The 27,183-nt window shown below is 36.7% G+C and overlaps 1 long non-coding RNA gene and 1 pseudogene across 1 annotated transcript in view; one reads left to right on the top strand and one right to left on the bottom strand.

Annotated features, from left to right (window-relative positions):
• LOC144616659 (uncharacterized) overlaps nt 1-27,183 on the bottom strand; it is a 179,759-nt gene that overhangs the window by 90,249 nt on the left and 62,327 nt on the right. The gene's annotated exons all lie outside the window — the stretch shown is intronic.
• Nucleotides 5,553-6,753, top strand: LOC132669744 (hsc70-interacting protein pseudogene; annotated as a pseudogene).

The following is a 27,183-nucleotide window of genomic DNA, read 5'->3' as shown; positions in this document are numbered from 1 at the left end:
AGGAATCTACTCCTGAAATCATTGTTGCACTATATATTAACTTGGATGTAAATTTAAAAAATAAATTAAATATAAAAACTTTAAAAGTCCATATGAGGTCTAGAGAATAAGAACAAGTACCCTCAGTATATTAGAAATAACAGTGAAGCCCTAAAAGACAGAAAGCAGGTGGAGTTGGAAGTATGAAGAAAAGCATGGTCCCAACACACACACACACACACACACACACACACACACACGCACACGCACACGCACACACACACAACCAGAAGCTGAAACAAGATGAAAAGATGCCAAGTGTACTCCAAACTCTGTAATGGCAAGCACTGATGGCAGATGACAGCCTGGGAAACTACTCGAGTTACTGTTAGAAGAACCACATTTAGTGTAGCCGCATAGGTCAGCAACTCTGGGGCAGGTTGCTCTATCACAGTCACAAATCTTTCCTTTCTCTGCATTCACACCCCTGCAATGTGATATTCAAATTCCTTCCATAAAGAAGTGAACTCTATTTCACTCCTTGAATCTGGGCTGGCCATCTGACTTGCTTTGGCCAATGGAACATTAGCAAATATGATGGAGACCAGGCTTGAAAGTCTTTTTCTCTTATTGTACTTAGAACTGAGAAAACCATATTTCTTCAGCATGGCTTGCTAAAGAAATAAAAACTGGCTTCATGGAGGAGAACCAAGGAGTTCAACCAACTGCCAGACATGTAAGTGAGACCATCTGAGACCAGCCAGCCTCCGACCAACCCACCAACTGACAGCAGAACACCAGAATCACAGAACTATCTGCTGGCCACAGATGCACAAACGAGAACAGCAGAGAAAAAAACAGAGCCAGCCCAGTTGAGCTACCTAGCCCACCCACAAAATTGTCAACTAAGTAACTGTGCAATTATATCAAGTTGCTACATTTTAGAAAGGTTTCTGGTGTTGCTACAACCATAGATAACTGACACAAACTCCCCTTCCACTATTTCACCATGCAACACACAGCAAAATCATCTGTCTCTGGCAAGAATAGTTAATATGAATGCAAATCTTGCCAAGCAAAGTCAAGGTAACTGGTGGCTGGTAACATCAATGAGAAACAGAATATTACAGTCAGAATAATGGCCACTGGCTCACCCTTCCCCACAATAAATGAAGCAAGCTGTGATAAACAGAAGCAGCATTTACTGGGTGTCCACAAGGACTCTTAAATACAAAAAGATGAGCACACAACCAAGAATCCTCAAAATATTAACAACACAATAAAAGAGAAGCACTGAAGAACAGAAGAAATATGAGCACGTGAACTCAGTAAGAATAAATATTAGAGGGAACATAAAGTAAATTTAAAAGAAATTTAATTAATAATTTTAATGAAATAAGAAAAGACACACTATCCATGAAACGAGATCAGGCTATGAAACAGAACCAATTACAGATCTTGCAAATGAAAAATAATGATTGTCAAAATAAAAACTCAATAGATGAGCTGAAGACAGTAGCTATACTTGTGGTGAGCATAGCATAATGTATAGAGTTGTTAAATCACTGTGTTGTATACCTGAAACGAATGTTACACTGTGTGTCAACTATACTTCAACAAAAACAAAAGAAACAAACAAACAAAAAATAGACGGGCTGGGAAAAAATGAATCAACACAACTAAAAATTAATGATTCCAAAATATCACAAAAGGAACAAAAAGATGAAATGTATAAAAATTTTTAATTAGATAATACTAGTATATCAATGTTAAAACCCTTATTTTAATTCATTGTAATATGATTATAAAAGAGAATATCCTTGCTCTTAGGAAACTCACTCTAAAGTGTTTAGGGGTAATACAGAACCAACTCTAACTTAGTCTCAAATGTTCCCCACCAAAAATCATACACATATAAAGAGAGAGAGAATGGTAAAGTAAATGTGGTGAGAGGTTAACAGTTTCTAAATCTGGTTGGAGGATATGCAGCAGTTCCTTGTACTGTTCTTACAATGTTCCTATAAGTTTGAAATTATTTACAAATAAATGATATAAAAATTGTAAACTACATGGAGGAAAACTCCAGAAGATCCAGCCTTCATGTACCAAAGTTCCATAAGAAATGACCAGAAAGAGGGGCGCCTGGGTGGCGCAGTCGGTTAAGCGTCCGACTTCAGCCAGGTCACGATCTCGCGGTCCGTGAGTTCGAGCCCCGCGTCGGGCTCTGGGCTGATGGCTTGGAGCCTGGAGCCTGTTTCCGATTCTGTGTCTCCCTCTCTCTCTGCCCCTCCCCCATTCATGCTCTGTCTCTCTCTGTCCCAAAAATAAAAAAAAAATTAAAAAAAAAAAAAAAAAAAAAAAGAAATGACCAGAAAGAAAGGAACCAAGAAAAAAAAAATCAAGAAAATAATGGAAGACACACTCTTATAGCTGAAAAAAAAATCCTGACCTTAAAACTGAAGGACCAAAGAGGATGAATGAAAAAGGTCTCACACCTGGATACATTTTTATATAAGTTTAAACCACATTTATGTATAATTTAAGGATAAAGTCAAAAAGGTAAAAGGAAAGATGGGGCAGGGGGATTATTCACTGAAAAAAAGAATCGGGCTGGTATCACATGTCATATCAACTCTAGATTCAACAGGATACTAGATAAATATCTTCAAAGTTCTAAGTGAAAATTATTTTGAAACTGAAATTTTCTTCAGGCAAAATATTATTCAAATATGAAGGCAAAGTTAAATTTATTTTCAGATTATCAAGGATAAAGAAATGTTATCTCCTACAAGCCCTCCATAAACATATGTGGTATAGCAAAACAACACATTGTACACTTTAAATATATATATTTTACTGTAACAATGTTATAAGTGGATTGTTGATAAATGGACCAGGGTTATGTATGAAGGGAACATTAGAGGAACCAGTGTGATGGGAATACAAGACATCTTTGTGTTTTCTTTGGAAATCTTCTGTAAACTTAAAACTATTTGAAATAAAAAGTTTAAACTATTAAATAAATAAATATACATAACTTTTATTTATCAATTATACCTCAGTAAAGCTGGGGTTGGGGGACAATATGTGAATGTCAGAAAAACAAAAAGAATCTAAGAAATGGCAAAAAAAAAATAGATCAGCAATGAAATCAATAAAATATTAACTAAATAAATTTTAATGTTAAATAATAAATGGCCTGAAACTATTATCTCAGATGATCTCAGCATGGGAGGGAGATACCAGGAGAAGGAGGTAGATAAAACAAAGAGTATTCCCTGCTTTCTTCAGAAAGGATATATTTGCTGGTTTATTTTATATGCTGATAAAAAAAATGTATGTTTAAGTGTATGCTTTAAAAAGTAAAAATTAAGGGCGCCTGGGTGGCTTGGTCGGTTAAGCATCTGACTTCGGCTCAGGTCATGATCTCACGGTCCGTGAGTTCGAGCCCCGCGTTGGGCTCTGTGCTGACAGCTCAGAGCCTGGAGCCTGTTTCAGATTCTGTGTCTCCCTCTCTCTCTGCTCCTCCCCTGTTCATGCTCTGTCTCTCTCTGTCTCAAAAATAAATAAACGTTAAAAAAAAAAAAAAGTAAAAAAAAAAAAAAAGTAAAAATTAACCTCTAGAGTCCAGAGGAATAGAATAGAATTTCCTAACCATAAGAGGAGAAAAACAGAACACAAATATCTTGATCAAAACAAGAGCTGAAAATTGGGAAGATTAAAAAAAATAAATAATTTGGACTATATAAAACATACATTACAAGGTAACATGGCAAGAATGATCCCAAACATATCAACAATGACAATACATGGCAAACTAGGTAAATTACTCTATTAAAAGTGGAAAGTCAGGGCGCCTGGGTGGCTCAGTTGGTTAACTGTCCACCTCTGGCTCAGGTCATGATCTTGTGGTTTGTGGTTTCAAGTCCTGTACAGGGCTCTGTGCTGATAGCTCAGAGTCTGGAGCTTGCTTTGGATTCATTGTCTCCCTCTCTCTCTCTGCCCCTCCCCTGCTCACACTCTGTCTCTCTCTCAAAAATAAATAAACATCAAAAGTAGAAAGTCATATTGCATTATTAAATCCAGCTATAAGCTGTCTGTCCCAGACACATGCCAAACCAAATGACTTCGAATAAAAATACATAGATGTTAAATGCTTTTAAAAATTAAAGTGTAATTCTAAAAAGAGATTATGGATTCATAAATATCCTAGAACCAGAAAGGATAACTACCCAAAGGGAAAAGAAAGGCGGCCAGATGCTCTGAACACAAACGTCACCTCCCTCCCAGCTTAAGCTGGCTCCACCATTGGCAAGGGGAAGCCAGGAAATTTTTATGGATAAGAATGGATTTTATTAAAAAAAAAAAAAAAGAAAAACAAGTGCAATCTTGCAGCTGTGTAATTGTGAAAATAGATCTGAATAAAAGATTCCAAAGGCAAAAAAAAAAAAAGTGTACCCAAAAACTAATATATCAATTATACCTCAATTAAAAAATTAATTAAAACATTTAAAAACAAAAGTAAAAAGTAATAGTAATCAGACATATTATAATTAAAGGTCAAAATATCAAGTGAGCAGTGTATTTAGGATGCTTCATATGATGTAGCACATAGTCAAGATACATCATGAAATTAGGTAGAGTCTTAAAATATATAAAATCTGATAGAAATGCAAAAATAAATCTATAATCACAGTAGGAAATTATAACATTCCTCTCTCAATTCATGACAAATAAAGTACACAAAAATAAGTAAGGATATAGAAATTTTGAATAAAAGAACTTTGTTTTGAACAAATTGATATGCAGAAAAGGACTACAGCATGATCTGCTTACCAAGTCATGCTGACCAGAATCTTAACAATGATCTTAGAATTCATATAATTCTTCTCCCAGTGTATTTCTGGCATTGAGGGCTGTTCCAAATCAATCAGTCATATCACTGTTGGACAAATATTATAAAGCTCCACAGTGTGAGGTCTTGATGATGGCACCTCCTTCAAGTTAACAAGCACATTAGGAAAGAGGAAAGGCTTGGGTTTGAAGGAATGCAGTAAAACAGCAGCAGATGGTAAAGCCATCGTTTGACACAGAAAATTGGGAAACCAATCCATTTAAAGTAGGAAGTATAGCACATACCCTGTATTTATTACTGAGCTTAAAATGTATAACTATAAAATGGTATGACCTTTTAGAGTCGTGGGCTCATTGAAAGCTCTGACATTTGTAACACAGCATCTGTTACAAGCCATTCATTCTTCTTTTCCTTACTACTGCAGCACAAATAACTGTATTATCTTGCTCAGCAAATCTGATTTGGCCCAAAGGAGAGTGAGTTAAAGTGATAGCAATCCATTCTGCAAAATAATTTCTAAAGGAAAAAATCTGATTTGACCAGTGAAATCCTTGTAAGAAAGAAAAAAACTAAAAATAGAACTAGACACGTCAAAATTGCTAGTCTTTCTTCCTTGGCCTTCCACAATTGTCCTCTACAAAATTATGAGAGCGTCTGAGTCCTACCCAAACATCTCTTAAGAAAAAAGCAGAGCCTCTTCCACCCGGTCACACTGAGCTAGTACCTGCGCCTGGAACCGGGCCACAACGTTAGGTGCCTCCGCCGCCAATCGCCGCCTCTGGACCATGGACCCCCACAAAGCGAGCCAGCTTCGGGCCTTCGTGAAAATGTGTAAGCGGGATCCGAGCGTTCTGCACACCGAGGAAATGCGCTTCCTACGGGAGTGGGTGGAGAGCATGGGGGGGGGGGGGGGGCGGTAAAATACCACCTGCTACTCATAAAACTAAATCAGAAGACGATATCAAGGAAGAAAAAACAGATAGTAAGAAGAGGGAGGAAAACATAAAGATAGACGAACAATCAAGTGAGGGAAGTGATCTAGAAATTGACAATGAAGGTGTGATTGAACCAGATACTGATGCCCCTCAAGAAATGGGAGATGGAAATGTAGAGATAAAAAAAAAAAAAGTGGCTGCCATTGATGCCCTAAATGATGGTGAACTACAAAAAGCCATTGACTTGTTCATGGATGCCATCAAGCTGAATCCTCGCTTGGCCATTCTGTATGCCAAGAGAGCCAGTGTCTTCATCAAATTACAGAAGCTAAATGCTGCCATCCGAGGCTGTGACAGAGCTATTGAAATAAATCCTGAATCAGTTCAGCCTTACAAGTGGCGAGGGAAAGCACACTGACTTCTGGGCCATAGGGAAGAAGCAGCACATGATCTTGACTTTGCTTGTAAACTGGATTATGATGAAGATGCTAGTGCAATGTTGAAAGAAGTTCAACCGAGGGCCCAGAAAATTGCTGAACATCGGAGAAAGTATAAGCGAAAACATGAAGAGCGAGAGATCAAGAAAGAATAGAAAGGGTTGAGAAGGCTCGGGAAGAACATGAGAGAGCCCAGAGGGAGGAAGGAGCCAGAGACAATCAGGAGCTCAGTATGGCTCTTTTCCAGGTGGCTTTCCTGGGGGAATGCCTGGTAATTTTCCCGGAGGCATGCCTGGAATGGCGGGGGGAATGCCTGGAATGGCAGGAATGCCTGGGTTCAATGAAATTCTTAGTGACCCAGAGGTTCTCACAGCCATGCAGGATCCAGAAGTTATGGTGGCCTTCCAGGATGTGGCCCAGAACCCAGCAAATATGTCAAAATATCAGAGTAACCCAAAGGTTATGAATCTCATCAGTAAATTGTCAGCCAAATTTGGAGGTCAGGCATAATGCCCTTCTGACAAATAAAGCCCTTGCTGAAGGAAAAGCAACTTCGATCACCTATTGGAAGTCACAATAATACAAACCATTGTACCTCTGACCTCATGGAGAAAGCTGGGGTGCTGTGAAGATAATCCCTACCCCTCTGCCCCACATGCAACTGAGACATTTTACAGTGGTTTGCTCTTAGGGTTTTCATTCAGATGATGTTTTCCTATTAGAAATTATAAACTTTAAACACTTTTTAAACCTTAAAAATATTTAAAAACATATTACAAGGGTGTGTTAATCCCTTAAAGAAAGGAGAGAGAAAGGCAGAGATGATGGTGACTCTAAAAGATTTCACACAAAACGATCAATTTATTCTACCAAATATTGTCCCCAAGATCATAAAAGAAACTTGTGTATCTGCATGCCAACAGTATGACTATGAAAACATTTGAGTGAGATAAGAGTAGAAAATTTTTGGATTGAAAGGAAGACTCTCAAGCATTGACAAGTGAGAACATACACCTACATTACCCCAGGATGCGTTTATGCTGATGGATATAGCACATCTTTGATAATCATTTATAAAGATTTGTTTTTAAATTATGCAACATAAGAGGTTACTGTATTAGTTTCCTGAGACTCCTATAATGAAATACCACAAATTGAGTGGCTTAAACAACAGAAATTTGTGGTCTCAAAGTCTGGTGGCTGGAAGTTCAGTTCAAGATATCAATAGGGTTGTTGCCACCTGAAGCCTGTAAGGAAGAATGTGTTTCATGCCTGTCTCATAGCTTCTGGTGATTTCCTGGCAATCTTTGGTGTCCGTTGGCTTGTACCACATCACTCCAATGTCTGCCTTAATGTTCACATGATGTCACTGTGTGCATGTCTATCTGTATGTCTAAATTTTCCCTTTTCATAAGGATACCAGTCATATTGGATTAAAACCTACCATAACAACATTGTTCTAACTTAATTACCTCTGTAAATACACTATCTCCACATAAGGTCACAGTCAGAGGTACTTGGGGCTAGGACTCCAATGTAGCTTTTTTGGGAATGACACAATTCAACCCATAAAAGTACCTTAAGGCAAGTAATAAATACACCTTTATTAGCATAATCATACAATGACTCTGACAGTGAGAAACAGTAGCAATCAATAACTACTCATTAGTTTACTAATTCCAAAAGACCATTTTCTATAATCTGAACTTTTCCCTGCTTTCAGTGTATCCATAAATGAGGCACTACCATAAACAATCTATTTCTCCCTAGCCTCAAATACAGGTATCCTGCTTCTAATAAGTCTGGAAGAAAGATCCTACTCTTCCTTGGCCTTCTATTTACATATACACATGCATGCATACATACACACACATGCACAAGAATACTTGGTAGCCTATTGTCTGAACACAAATAATCTCTTTTTAAGAAAAAAATTTTAAGTATACAAAAAATATGATGTTTGTGCTGCGTAGGGAAATAGTTGACTGGTCTTCCCCTAAAATAAACTGATACAGCAAAAGTGCAGGTCAGGATAAACTAAACATGAAAATAAATAAATTTCAAAACATGTCATTTCATAGTACAATAGAATAAGAGATCATTATTTATAGATAATAAATCCTATATCCTAAGCAATTATTTTGCTTTATAATGTTACTTCTAAAAATATGGTGAACTGTAAAGCTACTGGCTCTTCTTCTTTCACAGAGACACTGAGTTAACAATACATGTACCAAAGAACTCTAGAGACCAGGAGAAAAGATAAAACACCCAGGCCATTGTAAAACCAAGAAGAGATTCCAGTGAAAGGAGCAGGAAAACCTGTACCATCTGGCACACCATTCCCTCACCCTATGTAGCATAGAGCATTTAGGAGGAAACTCCATACCAGAGCTCCTTCCTCAGCATAGAAATAAGAAGTAGACTATACATCCAAAATTCTGTCTTGTATAAAGGCTTCTGTTTTGGTGTCTGTCTTAGCTAACTATGAGTGCTGAAAGGAGAAGGCCAGAGTTCAGAAGCTGCTGAAAATATTCAAGCTACAGTTCCACGGGAATATGCCAGGGAGAGGAAGAGATCAGAAAAAGTTTCAAACATCCTAAAACATCTAACCAGGATGATTGGCAAAGGCCTTCCCCTGCACAAAGCCAGCGTATAAAGACTGAGAGAGGTGGCTGTTTTTTCAAATGCCCAAATCTAGTAAGAAATTACAAGGCCTACAAAGAAACAGAAAATCATAGCCCAATCAAAGGTACAAAATAATATGCCAGAAACCAATCCTAAAGAAATGCAGATCAAGAGTTGCCTGACAGAATTTTAAATATCAAAAAAGATGTTCAATCAACTAAAAAAGAACACATACAACTAAAAAAAAATCAAGAAAATAATGCATGAACAAAATAAGAATATAAACAAAGAAACAAACTATTAAAAAAAGAACCAAACACAAATTCTAGAGCTGAAAAATACAATAAGTGAACTGAAAATTTCATTAGAGGACTTCAACAGCATACTTGATCAGGTGAAAGAATCAGAGACAACAAAGAAACCATTTCAAATCAATTCCAAGAAACAAAAAGAATAAAGAATGAAAACAAAAGTGAAGAGAGCCTTAAAAAAAGGAGGAGGTGGGGGAAGAGAGCCTTACAAACTTATAGAACACTAACAGGCAGATAAATATATATATTATGGAAATCTCTGAAAGAGAAAAAAGAAAGAAAGAGAAATAGTGTATGTGAAAAAATAATGACCCAAATTTTCCCAATTCTGAGGAAAGAAGTGGACATACAAATTTTTAAATCCCAAAAAACTGTAACTAGAATAAATACAAAAAGCACACAAAGACATATTATAATCAAATTGTCTAAAATAAAAGACAAAGAAAGAATCTTGTAAGATGCAAGAAAAAATCAATTCATCATATGCAGGAGAGTTTCCATAAGATTACCATCAGATTCCTCAGTAGAATATAAGCAGGATAGAAGGCAGGAGAATGATATTCAAAGTGCTGGAAGAAAAAAAGCTGTCAATCAAAATATTATATCCTGCAAAACTGTCCTTTAAAAAGGAAGGTGGATTAACTAAATTTATTGTGGTAATCATTTCCCAATATATACAAATATTGGATCATGATGCTGTACACCTGAAACTAATATAATATTATATGTCAAACACATGTCAGTTTTAAAGAAAGAAGATATTAAGATATTCCTAGATAAACAAAAGCTTAGGGAATTCATTACAAACAAACCTGCTTGATGAAGAAATGCTAAAGGGAGCTATTCAAGTTGAAACATAAGGACAGTAGACAGCAACACACAGCCATATGAAAATACAAGATTTTCCAGTAAAGGTAAATATGTGTACTAATACAGAAGCCTGACATATTGTCATTTTTAAGCATAGAATTTAAAGGATGAGAAAATTTTTTTTAATTTTTTTAATGTTTATTTATTTTTGAGAGAGACAGAGACAGAATGCAAGTGGGTTAGGGGCAGAGAAAGAGAGGCACAGAATCCAAAGTAGGCTCCAGGCTCCAAGCTGTCAGCACAAAGCCCAACATGGGGCTTGAACCCACGAGCTGTGAGATCATGACCTGAGGTGAAGTTGGACGCTCAACTGACTGAGCCACCCAGGCGCCCCGGATGAAAACATTTTTTTAAACCATAAACTATGTCAATGAGTATATAATATATAAAGATGTAATTTGTGACAATAACATAAAAGGGGGGGTGGACCATTAAAGGTTGTTGGTAAGCAACTGAAGTTAGCAGTTTAAAATAGAAGTCATAACTTTAAGATGTTTTATATCATTGGAATAGTGACCACAAAAAAAAATCTATAAAATATACACAAAAGGAAATGAGAAAGGAATCAAATCACACCACTACCAAAGTCAATAAGACACAGGAAGACAGGAAGGAAGAGAAAAAATAGGTACAAGATATACAGAAAACAATTAACAAAATTAGCAATGGTAAATTTTTCCTTATCAGTAAAATTTTCCTTATCCTGTAAGTGGATTAAATTCCCATCAAATGACATAAATTGGCTGAATCGATTTTAAAAAAAAAATTTTTTTTTAACGTTTATTTATTTTTTGAGACAGAGAGAGACAGAGCATGAATGGGGGAGGGTCAGAGAGAGGGAGACACAGAATCTGAAACAGGCTCCGGGCTCTGAGCTGTCAGCACAGGGGCCCGATGCGGGGCTCGAACTCACAGACCGCGAGATCGTGACCTGAGCTGAAGTCAGCGCTCAACCGACTGAGCCACCCAGGCGCCCCTGAATGGATTTTTTTTAAAGGATCCAATTAGATACTGATTACAGGAGACTCATTTTAGATATAAGGACAACATAAGCTGAAAGTGAAAGGATTAAAAAAATATCCCATGCAAATGGCAATCAAAAGAAAGCAGGAGTGGCTATACTAACATCAGCCAAAATAGACATTAAATCAAAAGCTATTACAAAAGATCAAGAACGACACTACACTAAAGTTGACCAAGAAGATAGAACATTCTAAATATTTATGCACCAAACTTCAGAGCTCCTAAATGTGTAAAGTAAAGCTAGATTGAAAGAAGAATACATAGCAATATGATAACGGGAGACTTAATTACCCCACTTTCAATAATGTATAGAACAATCAGACAGAAAATCAATAAGGAAACATTGGACTTAAACTACATGTTGGACGAGATGGATCTAGGACACATACAGGACATTCCATCCAACAGCAGCAGAATACACATTCTTCTCAAGTGAACACAAATCCTTCCCCAGGACAGACCACAGTAGGCCACAGAACAAGTCTTAACAAATTCAAGAATACTGAAATCATACAAGTATCCTTCTAATCATAATTAAACTAGAAACCAGTATCTCAAGAAAAACTGGAGAATCCACAAATATGGAAATTCTTAAACATTCTTAAACAACAAAGGGTCAAATAAGAAATTACAAGAAAATTAAAAATTCCTTTACACAAATGAAAAAGCAAAACATGAGATGCAGTGAAAGCAGTGTTAAGAGTAAAGTTTATAAATGTAAATGCATGCATTGAAAAATAGCTCAAATCAACAACCTAGTTTAACACCTCAAGAAACTAGAAAAAGAAGGGGCACTAGATGGCTTAGTCAGCTGAGCATCCAACTCTTGATTTCAGCTCAGGTCATAATCTCACGGTTTATGAAGTTTGTGAGTTCAAGCCCCACTTCAGGCTCTGCACTAATAGAACAAATAAATAACAAAATAAATAAACAAATAAATAATCTTTAAAAAAGAAACTAGAAAAAGAAGAACATACTAAACACAAAATTAGCAGAAGGAAGAATAAAATAAAGTTTAGAGCATAGATAAAAAAATAATAGAAAAACAAAGAAAAAAATCAACAAAAGAGATGGTTTTTAAAAATAATCAACAAAATTGACAGACCATTAGGTAGATTAACTAAGAAAAAGAGAGAAGACTCAAATGATTAAAATCATAAAGGAAAGAGGAACATTACCACAGATGCCACAGAACTAAAAAGGATTGTAAGAGAATACTATGAACAATTGTACTCTAAGAAATTTAACAAACCTAGAACAAATTAATAAATCCCTAGAAACACAATCCACAAAACTGAATCATGAAGAAACAGAAAATGTGAACAGACAAATAATGAGTAAGAAGACTGAATTGGTAATTAAAAACTCCCAACAAAGAAAAGTCAAAGACCAGATGAGTTTACTGGAAGATTCTACCTAACATTTAAGAATTAACACCACTTTTATTCAACACAGTACTGAAAGTCCTAACCAGAGCAATTAGGCAAGAAAAAGAAATAAAAGGCATCCAAATCAGAAAGGAAGAAGTAAAACTGTCACTTGCATTTGCAGAGGACACGATATTATATATAGAAAACCCTAAAGATTACACCAAAAAACTGTTCAAACTAATAAATGAATTCGGTAAAGTTTTTTTAAGTTTTATTTATTTTTTAGAGAGAGACAGAGAGAGTGAGTGGGGGAGGGGCAGAGAGGGAGAAAAAGAGAATCCAAAGCAGGCTCTGTGCTGTCAGCATGGAGCCTGATGTGGGGCTCGAACTCACACACCATGAGATCATGATCTGAACCAAAACTAAGAGTCGGACTCTTAACCGACTGCGCCACCCAGGTGCCCCAATTTGGTAGTTTTGAATACTACATTAATATACAAAAAATCTGTTGCATTTCTATACACTAGTAACAAATTATCAGAAGGAAAAAATGAGGGAAAAAATCCCATTTATGATTGTATCAAGAAGAATAAAATATCTAGAAATAAATTTAACCAAGGAGATAAAAGACTTCTACACTGAAAACTATATAACATTAAGGAAAAAAATCGAAGACACAAACAAATGAAAAGGTATTCTGTGCTCATGAATTGGAAAATTGATATTATTAAAATGTCCATACTACCCAAAGCAATCTACAGATTAAATGCAATCCTTATCAAAATTCCAATGGCATTTTTCACAGATCTAGAACAATCTTAAAATCTGTAAAAAACCATAAAAGATCCCAAACAGCCAAAGCAACATTGAGAAAGAACAATGCTGAAGGCATTATAGTCACTGATTTCAAATCACATTTCAAAGCCATAGTAATCAAAATATTATGGTATTGGCACAAAAATAGACACATAGATCAACAGAACAGAACAGAGAGTCCAGAAATAAACCCATGTATATATGGTCAATTAATTTATGATAAAAGCCAAGAATACACAATGGAAAAAGAAGTCTCTTTAATAAATGGTATTGGGAAAATTGGACAGCCAAATGCAAAAGAACGAAACTGGACCACTTTCTCAAACCATACACAAAAAGTAACTCAAAATGTATTAAAGACTTCAATGTAAAACCTGAAATCATAAAAGTCATAGAAGAAAATATATGCAGTTGGTAAGCTCCTTGACACTGGTCTTGGCAATGATTTTTTTTATTTGACACCCAAAGCAAAAGCAAAAATAAGCAAGTGAGACTACATCAAACTAAAAAGCTTCTGCACAGCAAAGGAACCCATCAATTAAATCAAAAGTCAAGATACCAAGTGGGAGGAAATATTTGCAAGTCACATATTTGATAAGGAGTTAATATCCAGAGGGTCACCTGGGTGGCTCAGTTGGTTAACCATCTGACTTTGGCTCAGGTCATGATCTCAAGGTTCAAGAATTAGAGCCCTGCATCGGGCTCTGTGCTGACAGCTTGGAGCCTGGATCCTGCTTCAGAGTCTGTGTCTCCATCTCTCTATACCCCTCCCCTGTGTGCTCTCTCGCTCACTCGCTCTGTCTCTCTCTCTCTCCCTCAAAAATAAATAAACATTTAAAAAAATTTTAAGGGAGTTACTATCCAGAATATATCAAAAACTCATACAACTCAATAGCAAAAAAACAAACAAACCCAACTGAAAATTGGGCAGAGGATCTGAATAGACATTTTTCCATTATAGATATACAGATGGCCAACAGGTACATGAAAAGATGCTTAACATCACTAATCATCAAGGAAATGCAAATCAAAACTAAAATGAATATCACCTCACACCTATTAGAATGGCTAGTATCCAAAAGACAAGAGATAACAAGTATTGGTGAAGATGTAGAAAAAAAGGGAATCCTTGTGCACTGCTGGTGGGAATTTGTTGGGAAAGTGGTACAGTCACTATGGAAAACAGTATGAAGTTTCTTCAAAAATTTAAAACAGAAGTATCATATGATCCTGCAATTCCACTTATGGGTATTTGTCTGAAGAGAATGAAAACATTAATTCAAAGGTTGTCTGCACCCTCATTGTTCACTGTAGCATTATTTACAATAGCCAAAACATGGAAGCAGCCTAAGTATCCACAGAGGGTTGAATGAATAAAGAAAACATGATCTAGGGGTACCCAGGTGGCTCAGTTGGTTAAGCATCTGACTTCAGCTAAGGTCATGATCTTGCGGTTCAGGGGTTCAAGCCCCATGTGGGGCTCTCTCCTGACAGCTCAGAGCCTACTGGGCTGGAGCCTGCTTTGGATTCTGCATCTCCCTCTCTCTATTCCCCTTCCCTGCTCGCTCTCTCTGTCTCGCTCTCGCTCTCTTTCTCTCTCAAAAATAAAATTTTTGATGGGTATTGGGGAGGGCACCTTTTGGGATGAGCACTGGGTGTTGTATGGAAACCAATTTGAGAATAAATTTCATATATTGAAAAAAAAAAAAGAGAGAGACAATTACCCTTCCAACAAAGTTAACAACATTCACATAACTAAAATATACCAAAAAATGTTTTTTAAAAATGCCAAAAAAAAAAAAAAAGAAAAAAAGAAAACATGATCTATATACACAGAGTGGAATATTATTAAGTCATAAAAAAGAAGGAAAACTTGCCATTTGTAACAACATGAATTAGAAGTTGAGGCATTATGTTAACTGAAATAAGTCAGAGAGAAAGACAAATACCATATGATGTCACTTATATTCAGAATCTAAAACCAAAAAAGTGAGCTCACAGATACAGAGAACAGACTGGTGGTTGCTAGAGGTAGAGGGAGGGAAAGGAATGTGTGAAGGAAGTCAAATGGTACAAACTTCCAGTTATAAAATAAATAAATACCGCAAATGTACAGCATGGTGACAATAGTTAAAAATACTTTATTGTGTATTTGAGAGTTGCTAAGAAGCTAAATCTTAAAGGTTTTCATCACAATAAAAATCTTTGTAACTGTGTTGTGAGGATGTTAATTAGAATGATTGTGGTGATCATTTTGCAATATATATATACATTGAATCATTATGTGATATGCCTGAAACTAATAGAATTACATCTGGCAATTATAGCTCAATTACAGAAAATTCTATAGTTATTCTTACCTAATTCATGAGAGTCCTGAGCTAGCTTCTGGGATGAAGCCTCTACATTAAGAAACTTAAAGGCAAATAAGAAAAGAGAGGGGTAAACAAGTAATTATAAAATGGTAGAGTCAGTTCTAAATTAAAAAAAAACATATGGAAAAGTAACACAATAGAGGGAGTAGTATAGTATTTGTGAAGGCAATACAATAAAAGATGACTCATTCTGCTGAGAGTGTCAGAGAAGGCATCACAGAGTTTTGCCTCAATAAGAGTATGCCAGGGGAACAATGGGGAACATTACAGCAGAAGGAACAGGAAAAACACCCAGAGATTTTGAAGAGTAGGAAACATTCAGGAAACTACAATTCAGTGTTCCTGGGACACGTGTGGATAGGAGTGGTTGGTAAGAAAGAACACTGTGCAGGAGATATATCACAGAGGACCTTATTACCCTAAATTCGGGTTTTAATCCACAGTTGAAACAGAATTGCAAAAGGGTTTTAAGCAAGAGAGTTTTGCATTTTAGGACAATAACTCTGGTGGCAATAGGAAAGGTGAATTGAGATGGAAGAAGTTGAGAGTGAAAACGGTTGTGGTTGTCTCCAAAATAGATGATGCAAGTGTGAAATTGGGCCGTGGGAAAGGAAAGAATGGGATGGTTTACAGAGATATTTATGAGGCAAGAGTTGATGGCTGTGGAAAAAGAGACAGAAAGGAAAATTAAGGATCAGGGTGCCTAGGTGGTTCAGTTGGTTGAGCATCCAACTCTTGACAACAGTTCAGGTTGTGATATCTCAGTTCGTGAGTTTGAACCCAGCCTCAGGCTCAGCACTGAGCGTGAGCCTCATTGAGATTTTCTCTCTCTCTCTCTCTCTCTCTCTCTCTCTCTCTCTGCCCCAACCCTGCTCACTCTCTCCCTCTCAAAATAAATAAACATTTTTTAAAAAGATGAACTTCAATTTTCTCTAAAAAAAAGAAGAAAATGGCTCAAAAGGGAAAAAGGCACAAATGTGAAAGAAACCTGCTAAAGAAGGAATAGATTCTCTTGTCCCATCCCCAAAAGAACTTTTTCTTTTCCCTAAAATCATTGAAACAAATTTCTACACTTTATATAAAGACACTTAATTATAAAGATGAAAAACCTAGAACATTAAAATCTAATCAGATATAGCTTTACTGTTTTTACTGATTTTTAAATACGCACAGTTAGATAAAACTAAGTCTTCCACATCTAGGCTTATATGTGCCCAGAAGAAGCATACAGGTTTCATTTTTCTTGAGCAATTAGGAAAGTTTTCCATTTTTAAATGGGAATAAAAATCTAATTTGAGAATATTTTCTTTCCTCAAGTTGCAGTCAAGTACATAATTGTTTTTTTAACTGATGATAGAAAAGTCAATCACATTATCTTCATGGTAACCATTTCTCAGGCTTACGACACAACCACATCCCAACTGGATGTTCACAGTCTCTGAAAGGATGCTGCCCTCTTCAGCATCTACCTTCCTTCCAAAGAAACTTATGCCACTTTTATGTAATTGAGGCAAGAGGATTTTCCTATTGAAGTATCAAGATAATTACCAAATCTCAGCTTTAATTGTCCCAGTGAAGAACTGGTCTGAAAAAAACAAGCTCTTAAAAATTCAGAAAGTGATTTCATGTACATTTTGTAACTTCAAGAGGGGGACTTTGCAATCCAAGTATCAGTTTCTGCAACCCCTAAAACAGCTGTGGAAGAACGGTAGGAGGAACAATACAACGAAAACAATAGAGGCATGGTTTCTTGTCAGAGAGCAATCGGGAATAAATGGAATATGTGCAATACTTCATTTAATTGGGTATAGAAAAGAACATAGACAAGACTTATTATGTAGGCACAAGTAAAGAGAAATAATATTTTAATATTAATTAAAATATTAAAAGTTGATTGGACAAGGTGGAGAAACTTTGCAGGCAAGCAGAAACACTGCTAGCTTAGTGAATGAGGACATTGCTTTTCTTAGTCTAGCTTAATGTTTGATGATATCTATGCTCTCCCCCACATCTTTTCAGTTTAGCCTTTTGCAGCCCTGAAAAGGGCCTAGATTCCCTACAGGCTTGCAATTTCTAGACACCATGTGATCCTCAGAATTTTTTTTTCCACTGCCCAGCATCCATAGGTATCCTTGCCAACAATTCCTCCACTTCCTTTGGAAAATACTTTTTCACAGGGTGCAGTCTTGGTGGAACTGTAATCAAGGAGCCCTGCCCTCAACCATTGGTGAAATTCAAAGTCCGTAAAGAGTCTCTCGGAGAGATGAGATACTTCCTCTACCGACCCTCCAATGGCCTCAGAGTGGGGTCTTCCAGATTCCCTATCCTAGTTCTTCAATTTCCCACACATTTATGTTAGTTATAGCACCACATTTCTGAGCCTGGTTCTCCACACTTTCCAGCAGTCCCAGGGACTCTCTGAGATCCTTCCCAACCAAAAAATCTCTTTTGCTTAAGGTGACTATAAATGGTTTCTTCTACTTGCAACTCAAATACAGTGACAGGTTCATAACACTGAAAATACTGTTTATCATTTTTAAACTTTTCTAATCAATCTAAACTAAACCCAGAACACAATTTTGGTTATAGAAGAGACTCTTAATGGTAATAACCTGAAACACATAGAAGGTAGTGTTGCAAGACATTATTACCACACTTCCAAAGATCTCCATAAAATACATCTTCCTCAACAGCAAAGGATTCAAGCAGATTGAAGAGTATTAGGAAACCCAATGATGCTGGGGGTTCCCCATTAGATGAAACTGTTGTTTACCTTCCCAGCATTAAATTATATCTCACTAAATCTCTCGATATCAGATAAACTTAAATTATCCTTTAGCCTCCTAGGCAGAGTTCCTACACTAAACTTAATTTCCCTTAGCCTTTCCCTAGCAGCTTTTACTTGTCTTCCCTGGGCATGTCAAGGGATGGTTTCAATAGGCAGGGCAGAGCATCCCTGAGAAAACCAGAAGAGTTTTATCAATTGGCAACAGCATATACCCTGTTTCAATTAACTCACACTCCTTATATATTAGCAATAATTCACTCTGAGCAGGTGCACTGTGTTTTTATTACACAGTATTTCCATCACTGTGCAGCTGCATGTCCTTAGATGTGCCAGACTGAAATCAGCTTTCTCCTACCAGCAGGCTTCACCATGTCTCACTCTAGGTGAAAGGTAGAAATCAAGAGTAAAAAAAGAGTACAAATGGGATGCCTGGGTGGCTCAAACAGTTAAGCATCCGACTTCAGCCCAGGTCATGATCTCGCAGTTTGTGAATTTGAGCCCCACGTTGGGCTCTGTGCTGACAGCTCAGAGCCTGGAGTCTCTTTGAATTCTGTCTCCCTCTCTCTTCTCCTCCCCTGTTCTCACTCTATCTCTCTGTCTCTCTCTCAAAAATAAATAAACATTAAAAAAAAATTTTTTAAGTACAAATGTTAATATCCTTCTTTCACATTAAAAGGAATCAAATGTCTAACTAAAATTTAAAAGAATAAGAAATAGCAGTGAAAAAATTAAACAAAATAAACCATTTGAAGAACTAAAGTTATTATAACACTTAAAGAATGAGAAGGGAAATGAAGAAGAGATAAAGTAAATAAATTATGTCTTTTCATTTGGAGTTAAAGCTATATTAGTTTTCTATTTCTGCATGACAACGCCTTACAAATTTATCAGTTTAAAACCACACAAAATTATTATCTCACTGTTTTCTGTGGATCAGGAGTCTGGGCACAGGTCAGCTGGCTCCTCTGCCCTGGATCTCACTAAGCTGAACTCAAGGTGTCAGCCAGGGCTACAATCACATCTGAGGCATAGAGCCCTTTTCCAAACTCACTAATTGTTGGCAGAATTCATAATCTTGCAGTGTGACTGAAGTTTTTGATTTCTTGCTGCTGTCAGCCAGGGACTGTTCTCCACTCCTAGGTCCTAGCCAGATGGCTCTCTCTTCTCTCAAAATATGACAGCTTTCTTCTTCAAGTCTGGTAGGGGAATTTTTTTATTTTTTTGGAAAGGCCTGGTCCCTTTTTTAAGGGTTCGTCTGAATAGGTCAGGTCCACCCAGGATAATCTTTGCATTAACTAAAAGTCAACAGATTAATAATCTAATCATTAGAGTGACAGCCCATAATATTCACAGGACTCACAAACTCTCAAGAAAAAGGGACTATCCAGGGCATGCCTGCCATGGAGAAAGAATCTTTGGAGCCAATTTAGAATTCTGCCTACCACAACAGTCACGATCTAAAGTGGGTAAATCAAAATACAGAGGAACAAGCATACTAATCAAACTTATATTTAGACGTTTTACAGCTAAAAAAAAAAACAGAGTTAAAGATAGGTTGCTTTTGAGAAATGGATCTGGGCAGGAAGGAAAATTGTTGCTTTTTATCAAATGCTTTTATGTGCTATTTGATTTTTTAAATCCTGTACATACATTATCCCAATTAAAGCAAAGGAAAAGGAAAAGCAAGTTCATTAACAAATTATATGGTTTATTTTTACTTTGTGTGTCATCTAAAGCTGTGAACATCCCTAACTTCTTGATATAACTCTCTCCTGTTTTTCCTCCTATCTTTCATACTAGTTGTTTCTTTTCATTTTATTTATTTTGCATTACACAAAAAATAATGCTATTGTTGAAAATTAGAAACCACAGATAGGAGCAGTGGAAAAATCTCACATCACAGGCTCATTTTCCTATACTCCTCTTAGATGTTCAAGTTAGTCTGCATTGACTTATTGTCTTAATCCTCCATTTACTCTCCCTGGATGACTTCATCCATTTCTGTGGCTTCAACTATCTTCTCTGTGCTGGTGATTCTCAAATATATACTTAAAGCCTTGACTTCCCTCTTGAGTTCCACACACATATTTTTAATTTTCCTAAATGTCTCTAACTACATAATGCACAAACATCTCAAATCCAGTTAAGTCCAAAATTTAATTTATTATTTGCTACTGCCAAGCCTTCTCTTTCTCATAGTTTCTCTACCAGTTGATAGTATAACCATTCACTCATTCTTTCAAACTATAAATTTTGAAGTCATCTGTCACAACTCCCTATTCCTCACCATTCATGGTCACCAAGTCCTCTTGACTATACATCAGACTAGTTCCACATCTGACACTATCTTACTATCACTGACACCACCACTTGGTCAATACTCATTTCTCTTATTTCCATCTACCAATCTCCTACCTTGCAATCTATCTTCCATGCCCCCAGAGGACATCTTCCTAAAACTAAAGTTTATCATACCACTCACTGGTTGGAAACTTTCTTTCTCCCTAATTTCCTCCAAATTAAAGCCCAACCCCAAGGCACCTGGGTGGCTCAGTCAGTTAAGCATCCAACTCTTGATTTTGGCTCAGGTTATAATCTCATGGTTCATGAGATCAAGCCCCACATTGGACTCCACACTGACAGCACAGAGCCTGCTTGGGATTCTCTCTCTGCCCCTTCCCTGCTCTTTCTTTCTCAAAATAAATAAATAAACATTAAAAAAATAAAAATAAAGCCCAATCCAATTCTCATCCTTATCTCTATTATTAGCTCCTCATCCCTCCCCTGATGCTCCTTCTCACCTTGCTCCCATGCAAACACAATCTATCTTCTAGCCATATTGAATTTCTCACCATTTTATAAATATATCATGTTCCTTTATAATTACTCAATTCTACACATGTAATCCCCTCTGCCTAAAATGTTCCAGCCTCCTATCCATCCACTCTTGTTCCTCCCCTGTCCTTCTCCCTCTCACCTTCTTGCACACTGCTTCCTATAGCAAACTTGTCACCATTTTATGAACACACCTGCCCTTTAATAATCTTGTGTCTCTTCACATGCTTTTCTCTTTACATGGGATGCATTTATCCAACTCCTCATTTTTCAAGACTGAACTTGAATTCTTCCTCCTCTACCAGAGATTTCCTCTCCTCCTCACAAAAAAACTCATTCCCTTAATTCACAACGTACAATTTGTAATATGATTACTGTATTTCTCATTATTATTTCACTTATTATCTTCCTCATGCAACCAAGATCATCTTCAGGACAGGTAAACTCTATTACTTGTATCTATATCATTATCTATATCATTAGTACCATATACAATTCCTGGCACATACATAATTTTATATAACAAAATTAATTTGCACATATATGGTCAGTTAATTTATGAAAAAGGAGACACTATGGTGCAGATCCATCTGGAAAAGTGAATCTTTTCCTTACCACACACCATATACAAAAACTGATTCCAGATGAAATATAAAGCTAAATGTGACTTAAACATAAAGCTTCCAGGGGTGCCTGAATGGCTCAGTCACTTAAGCATTAGATTCCTGATTTCAGCTCAGGTAATAATCTCACACTTTGTGAGATTGAGCCCAACGCTGGGCTTTGTGCCAACAGTGCAGAACCTGCTCAGGATTCTCTCTCTCCCTTTCTCACCCTGCCCCTCTCTTGCTCATGCTCTCTCTCTCTTAAAATAAATAAATAAACATTTAAATAAATAAATATATATATATATATATATATATATATATATATACACATACATATATATATATATATATATAGCTTCTGGAAGATAAATTTAGAATATATCTCTATGACTCTGGAGCAAGCAGAGATTTATTAAACAGGATACAGTATGTGTTAATCATACAAGAAAAGATTGCTAAATTGAACTACATAAAAATTAGGACCTTCTGGTCATCAGAAAACACGGCTAAGAAAATGAAAAAGCACATCACAGAGTAGAAAAGATATTGGCAAAATATCCATCTAACAGAGAACTTGCACGAACTATAAACCAATTTCTTATAAAAAGAAGGAAAAACAGACACAAATAGGAATAAATATGAGCAAATGACTCATAGAAGAATATAATAACCTATATAAATATGAAAAGTTTTCAATTTCATTAGTCATCAGAGAAATACAAATCAAATTCACAAATGAGATATCAACATCTACTCACAGATTGGCTAAATTTAAAGACTGCCAATATTTAATGTTGGTGAGATTGTGAAACAACAGGAATGCTCATGCTAAGACACTGATAAATTCAGAAAAAAATGTTGAACAAAAGAAGTCAGACACAAAAGAGTACATACTACATGATTCTATTTACATAAATTTCAAGAAAGAGGCAAAACGCATCTGTGGCAACAGAAATCAGAGATGGGTATAATGGTTGGGCAGGGACAAAAGGCAGACTTCTGGGGATGCTAGTAATATATTCCTACCTGGATGCTGTTTACATGGGTTGGTTCATTTTGTGAAAACTCATCAAGCTGTACATTTATGACTTCTGAAGTTTTCAGTATATATGTTATACTTCAATAAAAAGTTTACTTAAGGGGCACCTGGGAGGCTCAGTCGGTTGAGTGTCCAACTCTTGATTTTGATTCAGGTCAGGTCATGATCCCAAGTTTGTGGGATCAAGCCCCACATTTGAGCTCTGCACTGAATGTGGAGCCTGCTTGAGATTCTCCCTTTCTCCCTGCCCCTCTCCCCTACTTGCTCTCAAAGAAAAACAAAAACAAAAACAAAACACACAAACTTTAACTAGCACTGGTCTTACATTCTGCAGTATTAGTCATTTGCTGTTTGGATTGTGATTTCTACAACCAATAAAAAGCTAAATAGCAAGTGACCATGTTTCTATTTCCTGGACTCAACTTCTGAGCTGAGATCATTACCCCAGCATGTCCAATCATTTGAAAACATTATAAGAGGCTATTATACTTGAATGTCCCTTTAACCTGTTAATTTTTCAAAGGACAAAAGTGTGAACAGGTGATTTCAATGTGTTTACAGCTAATTTTCTAATAAAATTCAAAAACAGCTTCAAAGGGTTAATAAGGCATTCTGTCCATTACTGAGAGGTTTCACCAGGATGATTTCAAGTGAAAATTTTGACTGTTATTGTCAAAAATCAAGTTATTCTTTATCTTCCTTTAGAAAGCCATGTTAGGTTACTGTGGTAGGCTAAAAATGGCCCCCAAAGATATCAGATCCTAATCCCTGCAACCTGTGAATGTTACCTTATAAGCAAAAAAAGGTCATTGCAGATGTGATGAAGGAGCTTGAGATGGAGAGATCATCCTGGATTATTCAGGTGGCCCCTAAATGCCATTACACATTTCCTTAGAAGAGGGAGATTTGACTATACACAGAAGAGAAGGTAATATAAAGACAGAGCAGAGAGAGATTTGAAGATGCTGGCCTTGAAGACTGAAGTGATGTGGCTGCAAGCCAAAGAATCCTGACAGCCACCAGGAGATGGAAGAGGTTAAGGATGTATTCTCTCCTAGAGGACACTTCCAGAGGGAGGGTCACCCTGCCAACATCTTAATTTCAGCCCAGTGATAAAGATTTTGGACTTCATGCCTCTAGAATTGTTAAGAGAATAAATTTCTGATGTTTCAAGCCACAAAGCTAATGGTAATTTGTTATAGCAGCCCCAAGAAAATAATACAGGTATTAAACATCAACCCCATCTCTACTTAGCAACACTGATAAACATGAAAATTGTGTAATAGCTCTAGAAATAATACCTTTTTTCAAACTTGTCTAGTAAGGGCATTTTCACAATTTCCCAGTTGATTATTATAGATGGTGGCATCCTATATAACACAGAAATATTCACAGCAAGTGTCAAGATATGAAAAATACTAGAATATAATGTTTTGTGGTACATCATGGGAATCTTAAAAAATATGAATGTTGCAATGTGTCTACTCTCAAATTATCTTTTGTCTGCTAAGGGCTAGGCCTTATTACTACTTAAAACTTCAAATGATGTTAAATACAGAATGTAAGTCTTCTAGCTAAAAAACTCAGAGTATAAAGGGCACTTATTAATTCATTAAGGATTATTTAAAATGCAAGTACATCAGGACATACTGAGATTTCAGAAGGTTCTCAAACAAAACTTAAGTGCCTCACAGTAATTCATTAATCCACTTATCTTCATATGAATGCTTCAGCTAATTATAGCATATTGTATTCTTGATGAATATTTCAATGTATACCTCAATTCCCTCAAAATATTAATGTTTTATTCAATGCATACTTATGAGATACTAATATATACAAAGCAATGTGCCAGTTGCTGATGTTGGGAGATAGAGGAGTGGGCCATAGCTAACAAAAACTTTTCTGTGTTGATTTCTGCTGTATAAAAAGTATAAGCAATAAGACAGACCTACAGGAAGATAAATATGGATAACTACATTTACTACAAGATTGTTTTTCTAAGTGCTATAAGAGAGTTTTAGGTTAAAAGGTTAGAGTCCAGAAAAAAAATAAATTTCTATACAGCTAGGGTGGAAGAGGGAGAAGGAATGAAAATCGTTCACAGAAAAGGTAGCCCTTGAATAATCTATCATGCCAAGATGAACAGTCCCAGTGGTGAGAACAGCATACACAAGTACAGATGTGACAAAGTGCCATGTGTCCCAAGTTACTGTACAGAGATCACTTTGGTTAGGACATAATTTTGCAGGAAAAAAAAGATAAATTGGAAACAAATAGTAAAATCATTAAATGCCAGGCTAAGGTTGCTGGACTTTGTCTACTAGCCATGAAAACCCACAAGAAGTTCTAAAGCAAAGGAGTGATAAGATCAAGAAGAAAAGATGGGGAAAGCGATTCAGGTTCTAGCTCTGCCACTTAGACTAATCTGAGGCAAAGTTACTTGTCTTCCTGGAGCTGTTTTTTTCTATAAATGAAGATAACTTAAATAATGACCTCGTAGGATGGATGCGAAGGTCAGAAATAAATAAGGAATGTAACAATACTGTATAAACTTTAAAACAGGGTAAAAGGCATAAGATACAAAGTTTGAGGGACAGCTGGGTGGCTCAGTTGGTTAAGTGTCCGACTCTAGGTTTTGGCTCAGGTGATGATCTCACAGTTCTTGAGTTCAAGCCCTACATCAGGCACTCCACTGTCGCTTGGGATTCTCTCTCTCTGTCTCTGTCTCTCTGTCTCTGTCTCTCTGTCTCTCTCTCTCTCTCTCTCTCACTGCCCTTCCCATGCTCGCTCTCTCTCTCAAAAATAAATAAATAAATAAATAAATAAATAAATAAATAAACAAACAAACAAACTTTAAAAGTAAATAAAATAGGGGCGCCTGGGTGGCTCAGTCGGTTGGGCGTCCGACTTCAGCTAAGGTCACAATCTCGCAGTTCGCGAGTTCGAGCCCTGCATCGGGCTCTGGGCTGATGGCTCAGAGCCTGGAGCCTGCTTCTGATTCTGTGTCTCCCTCTCTCTCTGCCCCTCCCCCGTTCATGCTGTGTTTCTCTCTGTCTCAAAAATAAATAAATTTTTAAAAAAATTTTAAAAAAAGTAAATAAAATAGTTATTAAAAAATAAAAATAAATAAAATAAAATAAAACACAAAGTTTGTGCTTGCACTGATAATCCACGCAGGAGTTAATGGGCCTGAAGTATCAGTTGGGAATTCACAACTGATTCACAACTTTTTTGCTTTGAAGATCTGAAGCTGAAGAAATGGAAAACCAGTATAATGGGGTACATGTGGAATTTGTACAAACTTCAATCAACTTTTTTTGTATAGGCACAATACAAACGTTTCTTTAATGGTTCACATTTAAAAAAATCCAGAGTGAAAAATCCTTCCTTTTGTCCTTCGCTTCAACCACCAGTTCCCCTACCTGGAATCAACTTGGAGTCTCTGGTATGAGTCACCAGTACCTTTTGTCTGGATTACTGCAAAAGCATCCTAATGGATACCCTGCTTCCTCCTTTGCCCATATAATCTCCACACAGCAGCCAGAGTGGTGCTTTTAAATATTTATTTTTTTAAATGTTTATTTATTTTTGAGAGAAAGTGCAAGCAGGGGAGGGGCAGAGAGAATGGGAGACAGAATCTGAGGCAGTCTCTGTACTGACAGCAGAGAGCCCGACACAAGGCTTGAACTCACGAGCCATGAGATCATGACCTGTGTGGAAGTTGGTTGCTTAACCACCTGAGCCACTGGGTGCCCCCAGAGTGGTGCTTTTAAGCATGATCACATCATGCCACTTTTCTCTGAAATACCTTAGTAATTTCCTCTCTTATTCAGAGTAAAAGACAAAATCTTTGCTAATGTTGATAGAGCCCTACAGGATTTGCTCCCTCCCCCATTACCTGTTTGATACTGTTTCCTCCTTCCTCCTAGCATTCCAACATTCTGACTTCCCTGTTTTCCCCTGTTCCTTAGCACTTGTTTCTTCTACCTGAAAAGTGCTTACCACCATATCCTTAGGCCTGCTCAGGCTTCTGAGCAGATAGCTCCTTATCAGAAAGGCCTTTCTTGATCATCTTGACCACCCAACATTCCCTAACCCCGTTCCCTGATTATTTTTCTCCATTCAACTTCCATGACTGTTTACAAATATACCCAGGCTTTTTTATTCAAATGTGGTAAGGCCAACAGATGAGAAGATTGCTACTGAAAAAATAGTTTGTTACAGCTTGCAAGGAGAAGAGGCATTCAGTGCTATGCAGGGCCATATAAGGAGGGATGGCAGTAGGGGGCTGCTGTCAGGGTGCAGAAGGAG

Source organism: Panthera onca, chromosome B3, assembly GCF_046562875.1.
Source record: "Panthera onca isolate mPanOnc1 chromosome B3, mPanOnc1 haplotype 2, whole genome shotgun sequence".
In the NCBI taxonomy this organism is placed as follows: Eukaryota; Metazoa; Chordata; class Mammalia; order Carnivora; family Felidae; genus Panthera; species Panthera onca.
The sequence above is the reverse complement of the archived record's forward strand: the minus strand, read 5'-3'. Positions and strand labels throughout refer to the sequence as shown.